The 15,443-nt window shown below is 48.4% G+C and overlaps 1 pseudogene; it reads right to left on the bottom strand.

Annotated features, from left to right (window-relative positions):
• Nucleotides 1-582: 582 nt before the first annotated feature.
• LOC133249621 (uncharacterized) overlaps nucleotides 583-15,443 on the bottom strand; it is a 171,031-nt pseudogene continuing 156,170 nt past the window's right edge.

Here is a 15,443-nt window from a genome sequence, read left to right as displayed (position 1 = left end):
GCAAGTTATACCTCATCTCTAACAGTGAAGAAGATGGCTTTGCATTAGCCCACAGATGAGGTGGGGATGGTTTTGGGGTGGTGAGGAGTGTGTTTCTGACACCTCTAGAATCAAATCCAATTGCTAACAGCCTTTCATTAATGTTCACCTCATTCTAGCTTTGAGCTGAAAATCCTATCCAGCTCCATTTCATTTACAAATAATTTTTGGAGCGTCTCCTGTACACTTGTAAGTGCAGTCACGAAGTCACTGTTGGCTGGTTCTTATTCACAAGGCTATAAGTTCCCAGGCAAAGGGCATCCTGGCCTTCTTCCGTGGCACTCACTACACCTTGGCCCACACTGGACACGTGACATGGTAGGTATTTGGCACATAGACAGTTGAATGTCAGGCCACCCATCTCAAACCCAAGCCTATGCCCCAGGGAGAGACCACATAGGTTAACCTCAGGACTAAACCTGCAGGCATGTGGCTGAATTTTTCACTTCTGCTCTGGGCTGGCATTAAGAGAAGTCAGCTTCAGAAGCCTTCAGAGAAAATGTGAGCACAGTGGGGTTTTGAAGCTTCCCCAAAACAGACATCTCAAGCAGAAACCACTTTTATTGGGATGGCTTCGTTTGAAGAAAAGGAAAAGAGACAATACCAAGAGACAGACTCTGCTAACAGGTGGGGGTAGCCAAGCATCTCTGCCCCATGCTGTGCAGAAAGGGGGGGACCCCGGTGCCCCCGTCATGTCACTCATTCCTAGAGACCAAGATCTGCTCAAGCTTCAATTCACCTTTTTGAATACTTGCTTGCAGACCACACCCTCCACTCTCATCTCCTGAAACAAAAACAGATTCTTGTTATTGGCCAAAGCAAGGTCACACTTGAGGCTCAGCATGTCCAGGGGCAGGAACTCTGAAAATACTCTGTGACTGCTATTTTTTCCTCATGAGTTGGTCTGAATGAGACAATTCCTTGAAGAGTTAGATGACCTGGGTCAGGGGACATCAGTCTTGGCTATGCCCTCTAGATAGAGCTGGCTGGAGACAGATGTGGCTCAGAGCTGATCAACAGGACCCTCGGATGCCTCCTTCCTCCTACTACCCTGCAGGAGCCAAAAGGCTTTAAAAACACCAGGTCTGAGCCCAGGTCAGAGACTGTGCACAGATTTGAAAGAAATCAGGGCCAGAAGCAAGGCTTAACCCCTAAAGGGCTCAACAGGTCACTGAGACCAGGGTTGCAAACTGGCATGGTGGTTCCAAGCTCCAGCTGCACACTGGAGTTACCTGGGGAGTTTGAAAAATGCCTGGGTCCCAGGTTAGACTGGTTATATCAGCATTTCAGTGGGTGGAGTCCTGGAATTGCTATATTAAAAGCTCCCAGGTTGTACTAAAATGCAGCAGGGCAGCCCCTGCTGAATGTCGCCAGAGAGAACGACAGCACAGTGTTTCTACACTTTCCAAGGTTGTTTTTTTTTTTTTTTTTTTTTGATAGGAGGCTGGAAACTTGAATATTTATGTAACATCTCCTAATTTTTAAGTTGTTAGCTGAAAAAGTGTAAGGCCCATGGATGGCCAAATAAAAGATACCTGTGGTCCCTACTTTGTAACCTCTGGCAAAAAGTCATGGAACTTTTGAGCTGAAAGGGCTAATGAAGATCACATAACCCACCCTGGTTGCTCTGCAGCTGGGGAAGTGGAGGCTCAAGAAGGAGACTGGTTCAAGGTCAGGCACTGCAGCCCAGGCTGTAAGCTGCCTCTGAATATGATGACCTGGTGCCTCTTCTTAGTGCACACATGTCTTGAAGCTCCTACAGACCCTGATCTCGGCAGAAGCCCTTTGTGGTAGGATGGTGTTTTCCAGATGAGGTTGACAGAAAGAAAGCACCTCCCAAAAGTACCTGGTGAGTCAGAATAGAACCCTGGTCACCTGTACGTGTCTCCTTTCTCGGAACACAGAGTTCCAAGGGAGCAGGAGTGATGCGAGGTCTCTGCTCAGAGGGTAGGTGGTATTTTAGACTCCCAGGGGCTAAGGCACCTACTCTGGATATGGATGTGCTTTTTCCCGATAATGATAGCATAGACGTGGCTTTAACCAGCGGTCCCAGGCTGGAGGACAGGGTGAGGGAGGGGCCCACACCTGAGCCAAGAAAGGCTTCTCCTCTCCTGACCCAGACTGTTGAGACTGTGAGCAGATAGGGTAGGGGGTCCTTGGACATAAAAGAAACCATTTTTGACTGAAGCCACTTTGTGATCTAATGCCTGCCCTCGAACAGGTCTGAGTAAGTAATGATCTTAAGGGAAGTGAAGAAATGCAGGAATCAAGGAAAAGCAGTCAAGGAACTGTGATAAAACAGGGGCTGAGTTTCTTCTCAAGGGATACACATGACCAATCTCTGGGTTCTGAAGGAACTAAAGCCCCCACTGAGGTGAATGATGGACATTTTCTGACCCTTGTGACTTCCATCAATTAAAGCTTGGACTCTGTTGACCTTTGCCCCATCTCAATGCTGAATTCTCCTCTGCTCAAGTCCCTTCATGAATACGTATGAGCCCTTGGCTTAAAACTTCCCCAATTTTGGTGTTTGGAAAGACATGGCTTTCAGAAAAATGCCCAGTGTTCTTCTTACTTGCTGCAAGTAATAAATGCTTCCTTCTCCCAATCTGTGGCTTGGTTGTATCTTTGGGCTTGACACCCACCAAGAGGTGAACCTAGTTTTAGAGTAACAAGATCATGTCTTGAGAAGCTTAGAGAAGTCACCCTGGTTCTGGCTAGCCACAATTTGGCATGGTGAAAACGGGTATCATTTGGGAGCACATGTAAGTTCTGTCATCTTCTAGCTGTGTTACTGGGATGTGAGCCTCCACGTCTTCTCCAAAATAAGAACCATAACAGTACCTGGCCATATGGTTGATGAGACAATGGAAAAGAGATATGGAATGCTAAAGAGCTTGGGTCCACATCTGATGGTTAGCAGATGCATGTCCTCACCTCCCTCTGATTGGACAATTGGGTCAGCCCAGACCTTAAACACATTGCTCTGTTCTTCAAATCACTCAAGCATCTTCTCCAGGGCCTTGGAAGAGAAGTGTCAGAGCAAAGCCAAGGCCCAGACATGGTGCATTCTTCCAAAGTCCACCCAGGCCCCAACATGACCAGGACCTGTGGGGTCCAGCGTGGCTTACCCACCCACCTTCCCAACCTCCAGAACCTACCAGGTGCAGCTCGTCACCCTCAATCCACTGGGTCCAGCCACGTCCCTCCTTCTCGCCCTTCTGTACACACTCGAGCTTGTCCCCATCCCAGCTCACCGTGGTCTACCGAGGCAAAAAATACAGTTGTTATTCTGGAGCCAGCAGCCCCTGGGCTTTGGGGTAGGGGCAGCCCCAACCTTGAGAATCCAGGGTGTGCTCAAGTCAGTTTCATTAGAGAAATCTACAGCCTTGTGCTCCTTGCCCATCACATGCAAATCAGTTTTAAAATTTACAAAAACCTTCATAAATGTAAATGGGTAATTAGGAGAGAAAAAGTCACTGGGGTGGGGCTGACAGTGCAAAGGCTGAGAATGGGCCTGGGGCGGGCACGGACGTGGAGCATGCTCAGGAAGCTCCTCAAGACGGTTCCGTGTCCGGTTCCAGGTTCCAGGGGACCGCGGTGGGGAAAGAGGAGGAAGCAACTTGTCTGCCCTTCCGGTCAGGCCGCCACCCCCTACCCCCTGCCCCACCTTTGAGCTCTCACATTTTCCCTGAGCCTCGTGTGCCACCACAGGTACTGGGTGTGCTGATGGCCAGACAGACAGCAGGAGGAGGCCCAGTCTCTGCACCTGGACCTACCCAGAAATACAGAGCTGGGAGTGCTGGAATTTAGACGGGAGACAGCCCAGAAGCCCATGGGCTAGACTGGGACCTGTGTGCAGTGGGCTTATCCTGTATCTGCAGCTGCCCACCTCCGGTCCATTGAGCTCTGCCCTACCCCATGGAGAGGTTAGAACCCCATGCGTCCCTTCATTGTGAGGCTCTGAGCAAGTCCATCACTTCTCTGAGCCCCAGTGTCCTCATTTGTCATATGAGGCAGTCAGAGGCCATGAACTCAAGAAGCCTTGGCTTCACAGAGGTAAGCTTCTAGGATTCTTGTGTTCCTGCCCTGCTCAGCTGAGACGGTTAGCAATTGCCTGAAAAGGATTTAGGAGAGCAGGAGGAATCTGGGAAGTGGGTGTGGAGTGAGGGGTGCACTCCCTACAGGAGGACCACCTGCCCCTTCCTACTCCACCCCCCAGTCTCCAGCCTGGGTTTGCTGATCTCTAGTGCCCCCTACTGTTGGGATGAAGCCTGCCGTGAGAGGCGGGCACAAGGGGGACAGGTGGAGCCGGTGTGTCCCCAGCTCCGCCCAGGAATCAAGCTGCCCTCTGCTCCCGGAGCCCAGAGCGGGAGGGATATGGGAGGACTTGGGGTGAGAGCGGCTTCTTTCCCTGGTCCAGAAATCACTTGGGGCACATGTCCAGCCCCAAGCCAGAGGGAAGGTCCCACCTCCAAGTCAGAGCAGAATGAAGTGAACGTCTGAGAAGGTGGGTGTAGGGTAAAGGCTACCAATGACCTCAAGCCACAGACAGGATGACCCTTTGCTGAGCGCCTTGTGCACACCAGCCTGTGAAGGGAAGTGGGGACTGAAATCAACTTCAAGGAGCTCATAAGAACACTTGGCCTCCTCATCAACTGAGCTGCTCTTCATGTTTATTCAGAAGCCTCCCCTGCATACAGATGCATACAGAGGGCTCCAGATGCACCCAGAGGCCAAGAAAGAACCGTGATGCTCAGTTACAAGAAATACACGTCTGTCTCTACTGGAAACATTCGAGCCAAGGAGCGTATTCCTACCCTCCGTCCTATAAAATGCAAGAAATGCTCAAAAAAGATCACAGTAATAAAAATAATATTGTAATCTTGCTTCTTCAGAGATAATTACTCTCACATTTTGGTGCATTTCTGTCCAGTCCTTTTTTCTCTATGTATGAAAGTTGAAAGAATTAGTCGCTCAGTTGTGTTCCACTCTTTGCAACCCCATGGACTGTAACCTGCCAGGATCTCTATGTATAATGTTTTTGTTTTTAAAACAGTGGGCTTCCCAAGTGGTAAAGAACCCTCCTGCCAATGCAGGAGACATAAGATACAGAGACATAAGGTTCAGGGTTGCATCATATATGGTTTCGTACCTGTTTCTTCATTTAATAGAAGCAATTTTCCACTTTGACAAATATTCTCCATAAGCATTATTTTAATTGTTATGTAATATTTAGGAAATGGACACATAATTTGTAAGGCCCAGCCAGGAAAAATTGAAAATGAATACTCCTTTATAAAAAATGATTAAGGATGGTAAAGGATGGTAAAGAACCTGCCTGCCAATGCAGATGTAAGATCCCTGGGTTGGGAATATCCCCTGGAGGAAGGCATGGCAACCCACTCCAGTATTCTTGCCTGGAGAATCCCCATGGGCAGAGGAGCCTGGCAGGCTACAGTCCTGGGGTTGCAAAGAGTCAGACACAACTGAAGAGACTTAGCAAGCATGCAAGAATTTTAAGACAGTGACAGCAGAGCATTAAACCAAGGGAGGGGCCCTTCTGGGAACAGAAGCCTGTGGAGCTCCCCTGATTGCAGGCCCATGGAAGGCAGTCCTGGCAGTATTTCCTTGTACATGCACCATTATTTAACCTGTTACCTATTCTTGGACATTTAGGTTATTTATAATTCTGTGCTACTATAAATAAGACTTCCGTACATAGTTTTGAACACAATATTTTGTTAGAATAAATTCTGAGGCAAAAAGACTTGCATAAAAGAGTGAGCATACTTTTAGGGTTTTTGATATATATCACCACCTTGATCTCCAGAAGGCTCACACCTGCTTCCCTTCCAACATCAATGTCAGAGAACGAGCTTGAAAGAGATGTTCATTAATGGTAAAGCAGGCTTTGCTCCGGTGCTAACACATTACCCTTTCCAGATCATTTGGCATCTTTTAACAGGGACCATTTGGATATAGATAATAAAAATACCTTATCAAAAGAATGATGGATGGTGCAATTTCAGGCTTCATGATAGACCTAGGGATTCAGGGAGTAGAAGGCTCTTGGAGTGTAGAGAACTCTTTGTTAGAGCCCTACAAATCAGACCCTCAAAGAGAAGGATCCCAAACACACAAATGCTATGTCAGTCTCCACAGGAGGTACTTTCTCAGCCTAGAATTCCTGTTGACTCTTGACCCTGGGTGAGTTAGGCAGAAAAGAGACCAGTTCTCGTCTATATTGAAGATACAGAGAGGCTGAGCTCAGAGAGGTTAGGTGATTTTCTCAGTGTCACCCAGCTAATGAGGAAAAGAACCTGGGCTGGAACATGGGCCTTACATGACGCAGTGCCTTCGTTTCCCAGCCCATGCAGGGCGCCCAGCAGATGTCTGGTAAATTTTGAGGGGCTGCAGAGAAAACATGGACATTATGCTAAGACTCTGAGCATCCCCAGAAGGAACACTCTTCAGTTCAGCCCAACCATTGCTGGGTGTAGGTGCTGGGAGCCAGAGTTGGGTCCTGAAGACCCATGCCCCTAAGAGACCACCACAGAGAAGGAGGGACAGTGACATGCCAGGTGGTTATAGCTCAGTGTTATAGGCGCTGGCGTCAGGGGAAGCACAGAGGCAGGAGGGCCCTCATTCTCAAGGAAATATGACTAGCTTTCTAAAGTGGGAAGGCATTCCAAACAGAGTCAGTGCTGAAGGAGGGGGAGGTAGACAGGGTCATAACCCTGCACTATAACTGGGACTGTGGCCTGGTTCATGTCTTCAATGCCTCCTGACGCTGCCTTTGCCCTCACACAGCCCCATGGCTCTGGTCTGCTGGTGGAACACTCACCAAGGGGCCAGGGAGCCTGCTGGGCCGTCCTCTGGGTTAAAGAGGCTGGGAAGCTCAGCTCTTGGTATCTGTCTCCCTCCTATGCTGTATCAGGTTGACCCAGTATTGTCAGCAAAGAACACATTCCCTGGAGTCAACAGACCTGGACCCTCTGTCCCGAGCTGTGGGAATGACCTTGGGCAACAGAAGGAACCTCTCTGAGCCTCAGGCCCTCATCTACAAAAGAGGGATTCACAGTACCTTCTGTGGCACTGTTCCATCAGGATCCCCAGTGGGTCATATGACGTTCACACCCTTGGGAAGCCCCCTCCCACACTGATTCTGGCCTTGGTGGTGTGAGTTGCTTTGGCCAATGGGACAGCAGGAAGCACAATACAAACAGTGCTTTCAGAAGCCCGGGGGGCTCACTGGGGGCTCATCATCTCAGGATCCTCCCTCTTGGGATGGAGCTGTTGTGCTTTAAGGAAGTGCAGGCTATTCTACATGGCATCTGGTCCCATCACTTCATGGCAAATAGATGGGGAAACAGTGACAGACTTTATTTTCTTGTGCTCCAAAATCACTGTAGATGGTGACTGCAGCCATGAAATTAAAAGACACTTGCTCCTTGGAAGAAAAGTTATGACCAACCTAGACAGCATATTAAAAAGCAGAGACATCACTTTGCCAACAACAAAGATACCTCTAGTCAAGGCTATGGTTTTTCCAGTAGTCATGAATGGATGTGAGAGTCGGTCTGTAAAGAAAGCTGAGTGCCAGAGATTTGATGCTTTTGAATTGTGGCGTTGGAGAAGACTCTTGAGAGTCCCTTGGACTGCAAGGAGATCCAGCCAGTCCATCCTAAAGCAGATCAGTCCTGAATATTCATTGGAAGGACTGATGCTGAAGCTGAAACTCCAATACTTTGGCCACCTGATGCGAAGAACTGACTCACTGGAAAAGACCCTGATGCTGGGAAAGATTGAAGGCAGGAGGAGAAGGGGATAACAGATGCTGAGATGGTTGGATGGCATCACTGAAATGGACATGAGTTTGAATAAACTCTGGGAGTTGGCGATGGACAGGGAAGTCTGGCATGCTGCAGTCCATGGGGTCACAGAGTCAGACACGACTGAGCGACTGAACTGAACTGAGGCTCTTCTATTGGAGTGAAGACCGCATGATTCTCTCCAGAGGATGAGAAAAAGTGATCACTGTAGGAGAACTGAGGCTCCTCAACCGAGCCTTCAGCTAAATGCACTCACATGAAGCTGCGAATACCCAATCAATCCACAAAACCATGAGTAGGGAGTAAATGGTGGTTGTTTTAACGTATTATATTTTGGGGTGGTTTGTTAAGTGGCTTTGGATAACGACAAGACCCACTTTACCAGTTTATGCTGAGGATGAGAGAAGATATACATAAAATGCATAGGGCCTGTGTATGGGGTCCTAGGTAATGGTGATCATGACATCCAAAACTTAGATAAGGGTGGGATTTGCTTGTCAAAGTTGAACAATAACTAAAGCATTTGTTTCTTTTTTTGTTTAAGCCTTTCTTTTTAAAGTTGGAGATTAGAGAAGTGATGGACAAGCTAGTTACCATGGCTAAATGTTTCAGAAGCACCTTCCCTTCCAGAAGACTTGGATCCAAGAGGAGACCCTGCAGGGCTGCCTGCTGACTCGGGTGCCCGGAAGCCTTCTGATGTCTGCTTCCCCTAAAATTTAATTAGTCTTTGTTTAAGTAGAAGACCTATTTGGAGACTCCCCACTGACAGCTGCAGTGGCTCTGAAAATGCGATTGAGTTCTCCCACTTTGCTGTTCCCTGTTCATACTTGGTGGACATGGATTTTTCTTTTTTAAGCTTTTTATCCTGTAGGAATAAACCAGCCATTTCCCAGAGGAACAGATTTGTCCTAAGAACAGAAAAGGGGTGGGGAGTCAGGGAGGAGGGTGATCATCTACAAACGCATAAGAGGACAGAAGGAAAGAATGTTGGGAAATGGGTGGGTAACAAACAATGGTTGCTTGTTTTTCTATGACACAAAACAGCTTATGATAACAACCTTTCCCGGAACCCAAGGACTTCTGTGACCTCCCTCTGCGGTGAGCAGCCACCTTTGGCACATCAGGCCAAGTCTGGAATGAGGCTCAGCTTGCACTGTGAATGCAGATCTGAAAGGGTCTTTAAGAGGTCATTCAATTCAATTTCCTAGCTTGGACACTCATCATGGCTTAATCCTGTAATCAGGGTCTAGTGGGGGCACTTTTAGGCAAGAGGATGTTCCTGGTGCTTTTTAAGAGGCACAGGAAGGCAGGTGCCAGTGGGAGCTGAGGTGGGTATGGTACAGATCACAGAGACAGTGTGCTGTCCCCCCCAACCCCTGCACCATGGGCTCTGGGGCCCCACCTTGGAACTGAAGCCCAGACAAGTCAAGGACAAGGGGAACGTATGGCCACCTTCAGCTCCCCTCCTAACAGTAATCCTCACAGACCATCTGAAGTCTGCAAACGAGCTGCAGCTCAAGGCGGCTGGTTATAAAGCAAAGCCGGTCCAACTTTTCTATTAAAAACTAATAACCCCCAACACTTTGTCCTTGTCAGCAGCTTTCCCAGCAGTGTTTCCCAGAAACACATGCACCAAAAGATGAGTGAGGACAGTCAGTCCTCTGATGGGGGACTGCCACTTCAAAAGTCATTATCCAGCTCCCCTGACCACTTAGAAACCCGAGCTGGCGTGGAGGTGACATAGAAAACCCAGGTCCCACCAGCAGCCTGAGGTAGCTGGTTCCAAGGATGCCTTGAGGCCTCTCACTCCGTCTGAGTGACCTGTACGGTGAGTGACAGACCATTCCCACTAAATGGAGCCAGTGACCTGGCATAAACCACAGACAGTGAACTTAGCTGCCAAGGATTTATAACGATCCTTAGAGCCCCAAACATCCACTCCCACAATCACGGGGATGATGGCTCAGTGGTCCTTCTGCACTCGCCCTCCCAGCTCTGGGGGGCCTCTGCTTGGAGGCCTCGGGCTGGACCTGATTGCTTCTGTGGTTCCACAGCCAAGTCCTAAGAGGGGAGGTCTTGTCCACGATTGGTTCTGCCTGCAAAGGCCAGAGCCCTCCAAAGCCTGTGCTCTTTAAATTTAAGGGGAAAATTGAAAATCCAGACAGTGACCAGACACTTTCTATACATGATGCGAAATGAGTCGCCAGTCCAGGTTCGATGCACGATACTGGATGCTTGGGGCTGGTGCACTGGGACGACCCAGAGGGAGGGTATGGGGAGGGGGGAGGGAGGAGGGTTCAGGATGGGGAACACAGGTATACCTGTGGTGGATTCATTTTGATGTTTGGCAAAACTAATACAATATTGTAAAGTTTAAAAAAAAAAACCATTGTAAAAAATAAAATAAATAAAAATAAAATTAGGATTAAAAAAAAAAAGATACAAATTGGCCATTCCCCCTGGAGTTTGGTGCTTCACCTTTTGAGGGCTTCTGGAACAAGGAGGATGTTTTTAGACTCTAGTACTGTTAAATGTGGAAGTGGGAGGGTAGGAAGGACAGGGAAAGTAAATGAGAACCTGCCAAGTGCTGGCTATGGTACTGGGAACTTTACAGCTGATCAAAATTAGGCTTGTTAAGTAACCCGCCCAAGCCATCTCAGGGTTAGGGGTTGAGCCATCACTTGAACCCATTTCTTTCTGGCTGACTCCACGAGCTCCCCTGCCCAGGAGGCCAGGCTGGGTGATCTTCTGATCCATTACAAGGGGGCTGGCAATGACTTAAAATTAGCACATTCAGGGGAAAAGCCGATTCATTCTAAAAGCAGGTTAAAACTAGATTAATAAGACCTTAAAACACGAACAAGTAATTAGGTACATAAAAGCCATCGGAAGCAACAGCTACAGACCCATAAAGCCACAGTAGGCCTTCGTGGGCATGAACAAATGTGATTCCAATACCATGAAGAAGCCAAGAGCAAATGATACCGTGAATCTTAGGACAAACAAAACAATAAAATGTTAAATCTTGACAAGTCATTTTAAAAAGTCCTTAAAAATTCCAGAAAGTACCCAGGATTAATTTTAAAACAACAACCCATCAGAGAGCTCAAGGTCCCGTGAGGCCACCGTTCTGGGGAAGAGGGAGTGAGGCTGGAGCAAGTCATGGGGTTCCCATGGAACTGGGCTCAGTCATTCCAGGGGCTCAGTACTGAGGATGGCCCGAAGTCTGGACTGGACCCAAGCTCTGCCATGAAGCAGCTCAGCCTGGAGGGAAGGCAGACATGCCAACTAGCACCAGTGCCACCTGTGTCCTGTTTGCTGGGTACCTCCTTGTGGAAGTAATAGCATCCTGTCATTACTGCCATCATCATCACCGCCGCCCCCCCCCGCCCCCCTGCAAATCAGGAACTGAATACTCACTGCATGCTGGGCAGGGTATTAAAGTGTGGGTCATATCAACACTTTGGCCACATCATGTGAACAACTGACTCACTGGAAAAGACCTGATGCTGAGAAAGATTGAGGACAGAAGGGGAAGAAGGCGACAGAGGATGAGATGGTTGGATGGCATCACTGACTCAATGGACATGACCTTGGGCAAACTTTGGGAGATGGTGAGAGATAGAGAAGCCCAGTGTGATGCAGTCCATGGGATTGTGAAGAGTCAGGCATGACTTGGCGACAACATATCTGATTTGTTTGATTTGATTAACATATTTGATTCCCTAAGCCTCTGGGGCAGTGATGCTTCTCCCCAATTTACATATATAGAGACTGAGGCTTTACGGTCACTCAGCCATTGGGACTTCCCTGGTGGTCTGGTGGTTAAGAGTCCACCTCCAATACAGGGGACATGGGTTTGATCTCTGATCAGGGAACTAAGATCCCACATGCCCTGGAGCAACTAAGTCAGTGCACTACAACTAAAGAGCCCTACAACTAGAGGGGCTAACGAAGCCAAAAATAATAGATAACTTTTAAAAAAAGGTCCCCCAGTCATGAAGTGGGGAGATGAGGTTTAACTTCAGAGCATATGCTCTTGGCTACTGGGCTCTGCGTTTCCCTAGTATAAGCTGACTCTTGAATGAACACTAAGGTTTTGCAACCCAGCTCTGTGTAATCAAGGGCTTCCCTGGTGGCTCCGACAATAAAGAATCTGCTGGCAATGAGAGAGACCGGGGTTCAATTCCTGGATTGGGAAGATCCCCTGGAGAAGAGAATGGCTATCCACTCCAGTGTTCTTGCCTGGAGAATCCCATGGACTGAGGAGCCTGGTGGGTTACAGTCTATGGGGTTGCAGACTTGGACACAACTGAGTGACTAACAACTGTCATTTTTCTGGGTAAGTGAACAACATTGAGCAGAGATAGGTTGCACACCAGCCTCACATGCTAGAAACAGAAGGCAGGGAAGGTGAAGATTCTGCTCTAAAGAGCTCACAGACTATTGAAGACAAACAGAGAATTCCTGTAGAACGGCAAGTGCTGGTAGAGGCAGGTGATGGTGACTGTGGAAGTGGGAGGGCACCTCATCAGACTCTGAAGTGGAGAGAGAGGTCCATCAGGGAAGGCTTCCTGGAGGAGGTGATGCTGGAATCGACACCAAAAAACAGCAACAGTTAGGTTAAGAAACAGAAATTGGAAAAGAGGAATGAAGGAATTTCAGGCTAAGAGAATAGCCTGTACAGATGCAGGGAGCTCAGGGGGTTGCATGAGTGAGGCTTCCAAATGGGCTTTGCCTGGCTGGACCCTTCTGGAACGATACCCCTCAGGGAGACTAACTCTGCACCTCCAACCCCAGAATGTACCAGCATCTCTTTTTTCTCACTTCACAACTTTGTGGCTCCAACCCACCAAACCTGGTACAATAGAAAATCTAAATATTTGCCTATCTGGCAGGCAGAGTTGGCTCTACTACTTGGGCAGGTACAAGGAATTGGTCTATTCCCAAGTCCACCTGCAGTGGGGGTGGAATAAAGGAGGGGCTGTCCTGCTAGAAGGTGCTCAGAGAGGCCCAGAAGAGCAGAGCCTACTCGGGGGAGGCCTCATCTCTTCCATGGGGACTTCTGGCCTCTATTTTTCTGTTTATCTTTCAAAGCAAACAGAAATAAACAATTCCCGGAAGATAAGAGATGGCAGCTCAGTAACCAGGGAAGGTCAAGCAGGTCAGGATGTCTTGACGAAGAACTCCTTTGAGTCTATACTTTTATCCACTGCAGGATACCAGCCCCCACCTTAGCATCTAGAGCAGAGGAAACACACAGTATTGTTTGTTGACTCAACAGAATAAATAAAATGGCAGAAAACATTCTAGGGGTACTCATAAATTTTCAGGCAATGAACATCCCCCTTTCTTCTTTTACAGACAAGCTGTCCTAGGCAAGGGGCTTCCCTCGTGGCTCAGATGGTAAAGAATCTGCCTGCAATGCGGAAGACCCAGGTTCAATCCCTGAGTCAGGAAGATCTCCTAGAGAAGGGAATGTCTACTCACTCCAGTACTCTTGCCTGGAGAATTCCATGGACAGAGGAGCCTGGCAGGCTATAGTTCATGGGGTCACAATAAGTCAGACACGATTGAGTCACTAACACTTTCACTTTTTCATCCTAGGCAATGTGGCAGTTTGTTCTTTCATAGATTAGCCTCATAGAAACAGGTTAGCCATTGGAACGACATGGGCTCTGAGTTTCTGAAGCCTGGAGTGCTTAGGGCCATGCCCGGCGCTACACAGCCAGAATGAGCAGGAGTCATGGTTTCCATCCACGTCTCCCTGACTCTGAACCCACAGCCTGCCCATTTCTCCACAGGAACATCTTGCTCCCATGGATGCCATTCCCATTGAACCCGGCAGACTGTGTGTGAGGCTGGTCTGGCCATCAGACAACAACTTGTCTGACCTAGCTGGGCACTGGCAAGGGACCCAATGACAGCCTTGGACAGAGGCTGGTCTGGACTCCAATCCATCTCCACCTCTTTCTAGCTGGGTGACACCAGCTATTTACCTTTTGAACTCTTCATCAGCAAAATGGGGCTAATGAGTCCTGCCACAGAACAGAGCCATCAGGAGGAAATGAAACAAGGGTTTGGAAGGGTTTGGAAGGACCTGTCTTAGAGCTGGACTCTTCTTAGCTCTCGGTCTTGCCCTCCATGCCCCTGTTCTCAGTGGGTGTAAACAGGCAGGTGCCCCTGCAGCCCAGCCTCTGCACGTGTAACCTGCTAGCTCTTCTCTAAGTGGCCAGGTGTCTCTTCACACAATACCACCTGCAGAATTTGTCTCCTGGAGGACACAGTTTATAAAGTGAGAGAGCTACTGATAACAGCTCCTACTGATGGAGCAGTTGACTGCAGGCTTTCCTGCATCTAATCCTCACTGTGAAGCAGATATCCCTTACTTGATAATTATTCCCATTTCACAGACACGTGAAGGCAAAGGAAGGTGAAGTAACTTGCTAAATGACACCCAATTTGTTAAGCGGCAGAGATGGGACTCCAAAGATGAACTGAACTGATTATGATGTAGTCGGACTGCCAGGCCCTGCCTTGAAGGGAAATGGACTGTGGACAAGCAAGAGTTTAGAGGAGGGCCAAGAACAGCTACCCTCAGCCTGGAAGCTGCAGATCTTGGCCAGCAGGGCAGCCTCCACTGCCAGGGAGAATGAGATGGAAGCCAAACCTCTCACCTCCCCTGCCAATCCCATCCCAGGACATCACAGCTTCCCTGGGGGACACAGCATTTGAGATTGCAAAAGTCTCACAGAGAAATTAACTCAGAGCCCTGACCCCTTAACATAACAATGCTTCCATTTTTCTCTGGTAACAACCTGAAGTTAGACAGCCTGGATCTAAATCCTGGCTCCACCAGCTAGCTCCCTGATCTCAGACAAATGATATCTATTCATTTCTTATTAATATTTCCCTCAATCTAGGAAGAATTTTGGCATCTTTATCATAGAATTGTGAGGATTCAAAGAATTAGTGCATAGAAAGTGTTTAGAATCCTTAATACCAACACACATTAGCTAGTTTTTAATGGCAAGTAGATCTCGTAGATATGGTGAAAGACGACACCTATACTGTTTGAGGTTCCACTATTTTTATACTCATTTCATAAACACACTGGAGCTAGTTGTGCCAGGCACTGGAGATACAAAGGTGTGGGCCCCACTGCTCAGCATCTCAAATGCACTGAGCATCACAGGCGCCCTGGGGCAGCACCTGCGGAGAGGGACAAGGAGGCAGAGGGGAGGATGAAGGTGGATGGGGCGTCAGAATGAGGTCTGTGGAGCAGATAAACCTGGGCTGGTCCTGACCATGAGTAAGTATCCTCCCAGGGAGAGGAAGCAGGGGACTTATCCCAGGGAAGAGCGCAAAGAGGTGCAAAAGAGGATGGTATGTGTGAATGGTGGGATGGGGCTAAGTGAAAGGTGTGAGGCGGGAGTGGGGCTGGATAGGCAAGCGCTGCCATGTTCTGAGGTCCTGAAGGCTGTCTGGATTTTGCCCATCAGCCCTGGGGAGACTCTTCGGATTTTTGAGCTGGGGAGTAGAAGCGTGATCCATTTCTCTTTTTATTTT

The sequence above is a fragment of the Bos javanicus genome, chromosome 1, assembly GCF_032452875.1.
Source record: "Bos javanicus breed banteng chromosome 1, ARS-OSU_banteng_1.0, whole genome shotgun sequence".
NCBI classification, from domain to species: domain Eukaryota; kingdom Metazoa; phylum Chordata; class Mammalia; order Artiodactyla; family Bovidae; genus Bos; species Bos javanicus.
The sequence above is the reverse complement of the archived record's forward strand: the minus strand, read 5'-3'. Positions and strand labels throughout refer to the sequence as shown.